Source organism: Athalia rosae, chromosome 3 (genome assembly GCF_917208135.1).
Source record: "Athalia rosae chromosome 3, iyAthRosa1.1, whole genome shotgun sequence".
In the NCBI taxonomy this organism is placed as follows: domain Eukaryota; kingdom Metazoa; phylum Arthropoda; class Insecta; order Hymenoptera; family Athaliidae; genus Athalia; species Athalia rosae.
The window spans coordinates 13,970,878-13,975,877 of NC_064028.1; positions in this window are offsets into that span (position 1 = coordinate 13,970,878).

Consider the following 5,000-nt stretch of genomic DNA (forward strand, 5'->3'; position numbering starts at 1 on the left):
ATTTTCAAAGTCCGAAAGAGTCGCGCATCACTCGTTGAAACGAAAAATTTTCAAAGTCCGAAAGAGTCGCGCATCACTCGTTGGATCGAAAAATTTTCAAAGTCCGAAAGAGTCGCGCATCACTCGTTGGAACGAAAAATTTTCAAAGTCCGAAAGAGTCGCGCATCACTCGTTGGATCGAAAAATTTTCAAAGTCCGAAAGAGTCGCGCATCACTCGTTGGATCGAAAAATTTTCAAAGTCCGAAAGAGTCGCGCATCACTCGTTGGATCGAAAAATTTTCAAAGTCCGAAAGAGTCGCGCATCACTCGTTGGATCGAAAAATTTTCAAAGTCCGAAAGAGTCGCGCATCACTCGTTGGATCGAAAAATTTTCAAAGTCCGAAAGAGTCGCGCATCACTCGTTGGATCGAAAAATTTTCAAAGTCCGAAAGAGTCGCGCATCACTCGTTGGATCGAAAAATTTTCAAAGTCCGAAAGAGTCGCGCATCACTCGTTGGATCGAAAAATTTTCAAAGTCCGAAAGAGTCGCGCATCACTCGTTGGATCGAAAAATTTTCAAAGTCCGAAAGAGTCGCGCATCACTCGTTGGATCGAAAAATTTTCAAAGTCCGAAAGAGTCGCGCATCACTCGTTGGAACGAAAAATTTTCAAAGTCCGAAAGAGTCGCGCATCACTCGTTGGATCGAAAAATTTTCAAAGTCCGAAAGAGTCGCGCATCACTCGTTGGATCGAAAAATTTTCAAAGTCCGAAAGAGTCGCGCATCACTCGTTGGATCGAAAAATTTTCAAAGTCCGAAAGAGTCGCGCATCACTCGTTGGATCGAAAAATTTTCAAAGTCCGAAAGAGTCGCGCATCACTCGTTGGATCGAAAAATTCTCAAAGTCCGAAAGAGTCGCGCATCACTCGTTGGATCGAAAAATTTTCAAAGTCCGAAAAAGTCGCGCATCACTCGTTGGAACGAAAAATTTTCAAAGTCCGAAAGAGTCGCGCATCACTCGTTGGATCGAAAAATTTTCAAAGTCCGAAAGAGTCGCGCATCACTCGTTGGATCGAAAAATTTTCAAAGTCCGAAAGAGTCGCGCATCACTCGTTGGATCGAAAAATTTTCAAAGTCCGAAAGAGTCGCGCATCACTCGTTGGATCGAAAAATTTTCAAAGTCCGAAAGAGTCGCGCATCACTCGTTGGAACGAAAAATTTTCAAAGTCCGAAAGAGTCGCGCATCACTCGTTGGATCGAAAAATTTTCAAAGTCCGAAAGAGTCGCGCATCACTCGTTGGATCGAAAAATTTTCAAAGTCCGAAAGAGTCGCGCATCACTCGTTGGATCGAAAAATTTTCAAAGTCCGAAAGAGTCGCGCATCACTCGTTGGATCGAAAAATTTTCAAAGTCCGAAAGAGTCGCGCATCACTCGTTGGATCGAAAAATTTTCAAAGTCCGAAAGAGTCGCGCATCACTCGTTGGAACGAAAAATTTTCAAAGTCCGAAAGAGTCGCGCATCACTCGTTGGATCGAAAAATCTTCAAAGTCCGCAAGAGTCGCGCATCACTCGTTGGATCGAAAAATTTTCAAAGTCCGATAGAGTCGCGCATCACTCGTTGGATCGAAAAATTTTCAAAGTCCGAAAGAGTCGCGCATCACTCGTTGGAACGAAAAATTTTCAAAGTCCGAAAGAGTCGCGCATCACTCGTTGGATCGAAAAATTTTCAAAGTCCGAAAGAGTCGCGCATCACTCGTTGGATCGAAAAATTTTCAAAGTCCGAAAGAGTCGCGCATCACTCGTTGGATCGAAAAATTTTCAAAGTCCGAAAGAGTCGCGCATCACTCGTTGGATCGAAAAATTTTCAAAGTCCGAAAGAGTCGCGCATCACTCGTTGGATCGAAAAATTTTCAAAGTCCGAAAAATTTTCAAAGTCCGAAAGAGTCGCGCATCACTCGTTGGATCGAAAAATTTTCAAAGTCCGAAAGAGTCGCGCATCACTCGTTGGATCGAAAAATTTTCAAAGTCCGAAAGAGTCGCGCATCACTCGTTGGATCGAAAAATTTTCAAAGTCCGAAAGAGTCGCGCATCACTCGTTGGAACGAAAAATTTTCAAAGTCCGAAAGAGTCGCGCATCACTTGTTGGATCGAAAAATTTTCAAAGTCCGAAAGAGTCGCGCATCACTCGTTGGATCGAAAAATTTTCAAAGTCCGAAAGAGTCGCGCATCACTCGTTGGATCGAAAAATTTTCAAAGTCCGAAAGAGTCGCGCATCACTCGTTGGATCGAAAAATTTTCAAAGTCCGAAAGAGTCGCGCATCACTCGTTGGATCGAAAAATTTTCAAAGTCCGAAAGAGTCGCGCATCACTCGTTGGATCGAAAAATTTTCAAAGTCCGAAAGAGTCGCGCATCACTCGTTGGATCGAAAAATTTTCAAAGTCCGAAAGAGTCGCGCATCACTCGTTGGATCGAAAAATTTTCAAAGTCCGAAAGAGTCGCGCATCACTCGTTGGATCGAAAAATTTTCAAAGTCCGAAAGAGTCGCGCATCACTCGTTGGATCGAAAAATTTTCAAAGTCCGCAAGAGTCGCGCATCACTCGTTGGATCGAAAAATTTTCAAAGTCCGAAAGAGTCGCGCATCACTCGTTGGATCGAAAAATTTTCAAAGTCCGAAAGAGTCGCGCATCACTCGTTGGATCGAAAAATTTTCAAAGTCCGAAAGAGTCGCGCATCACTCGTTGGATCGAAAAATTTTCAAAGTCCGAAAGAGTCGCGCATCACTCGTTGGATCGAAAAATTTTCAAAGTCCGAAAAATTTTCAAAGTCCGAAAGAGTCGCGCATCACTCGTTGGATCGAAAAATTTTCAAAGTCCGAAAGAGTCGCGCATCACTCGTTGGATCGAAAAATTTTCAAAGTCCGAAAGAGTCGCGCATCACTCGTTGGATCGAAAAATTTTCAAAGTCCGAAAGAGTCGCGCATCACTCGTTGGATCGAAAAATTTTCAAAGTCCGAAAGAGTCGCGCATCACTCGTTGGATCGAAAAATTTTCAAAGTCCGAAAGAGTCGCGCATCACTCGTTGGATCGAAAAATTTTCAAAGTCCGAAAGAGTCGCGCATCACTCGTTGGATCGAAAAATTTTCAAAGTCCGAAAGAGTCGCGCATCACTCGTTGGAACGAAAAATTTTCAAAGTCCGAAAGAGTCGCGCATCACTCGTTGGATCGAAAAATTTTCAAAGTCCGAAAGAGTCGCGCATCACTCGTTGGATCGAAAAATTTTCAAAGTCCGAAAGAGTCGCGCATCACTCGTTGGATCGAAAAATTTTCAAAGTCCGAAAGAGTCGCGCATCACTCGTTGGATCGAAAAATTTTCAAAGTCCGAAAGAGTCGCGCATCACTCGTTGGATCGAAAAATTTTCAAAGTCCGAAAGAGTCGCGCATCACTCGTTGGAACGAAAAATTTTCAAAGTCCGAAAGAGTCGCGCATCACTCGTTGGATCGAAAAATTTTCAAAGTCCGAAAGAGTCGCGCATCACTCGTTGGATCGAAAAATTTTCAAAGTCCGAAAGAGTCGCGCATCACTCGTTGGATCGAAAAATTTTCAAAGTCCGAAAGAGTCGCGCATCACTCGTTGGATCGAAAAATTTTCAAAGTCCGAAAGAGTCGCGCATCACTCGTTGGATCGAAAAATTTTCAAAGTCCGAAAGAGTCGCGCATCACTCGTTGGATCGAAAAATTTTCAAAGTCCGAAAGAGTCGCGCATCACTCGTTGGATCGAAAAATTTTCAAAGTCCGAAAGAGTCGCGCATCACTCGTTGGATCGAAAAATTTTCAAAGTCCGAAAGAGTCGCGCATCACTCGTTGGATCGAAAAATTTTCAAAGTCCGAAAGAGTCGCGCATCACTCGTTGGATCGAAAAATTTTCAAAGTTCGAAAAATTTTCAAAGTCCGAAAGAGTCGCGCATCACTCGTTGGATCGAAAAATTTTCAAAGTCCGAAAGAGTCGCGCATCACTCGTTGGATCGAAAAATTTTCAAAGTCCGAAAGAGTCGCGCATCACTCGTTGGATCGAAAAATTTTCAAAGTCCGAAAGAGTCGCGCATCACTCGTTGGATCGAAAAATTTTCAAAGTCCGAAAGAGTCGCGCATCACTCGTTGGATCGAAAAATTTTCAAAGTCCGAAAGAGTCGCGCATCACTCGTTGGATCGAAAAATTTTCAAAGTCCGAAAGAGTCGCGCATCACTCGTTGGATCGAAAAATTTTCAAAGTCCGAAAGAGTCGCGCATCACTCGTTGGAACGAAAAATTTTCAAAGTCCGAAAGAGTCGCGCATCACTCGTTGGATCGAAAAATTTTCAAAGTCCGAAAGAGTCGCGCATCACTCGTTGGATCGAAAAATTTTCAAAGTCCGAAAGAGTCGCGCATCACTCGTTGGATCGAAAAATTTTCAAAGTCCGAAAGAGTCGCGCATCACTCGTTGGAACGAAAAATTTTCAAAGTCCGAAAGAGTCGCGCATCACTCGTTGGATCGAAAAATTTTCAAAGTCCGAAAGAGTCGCGCATCACTCGTTGGAACGAAAAATTTTCAAAGTCCGAAAGAGTCGCGCATCACTCGTTGGATCGAAAAATTTTCAAAGTCCCAACGATTCTCGCATGGAACTAAGTTCCAACGTACTGCCAAATTTTTCAGGTCGCGTTGCTGTTTTGCCCCATAAGGAACACGTGTTATGACCGGCCGGCTCCGACGTCCGAGCGGCACCGTTGATACTTCATGCACCGAGCGGTCTCGACCGGTCGGTCGGCACCTAGTCCTCGGGTTTCGGAACTTTCGACTTGTTTCGGCCCGTATCTCGACATTCCTTTGCGGGTTTGTTGTCGGGGCTATGGTTTCGTCCTCACCGTGTCACGAACACGCAGACAAAAATTTTTTTCGAATTTTGAAAATTTTTCGTCTGAGCGGAGATTCGCACCACAGGCGTTCGTTTCGTTCCGGTAAGAACCACTCTCACGAGTTCAAAG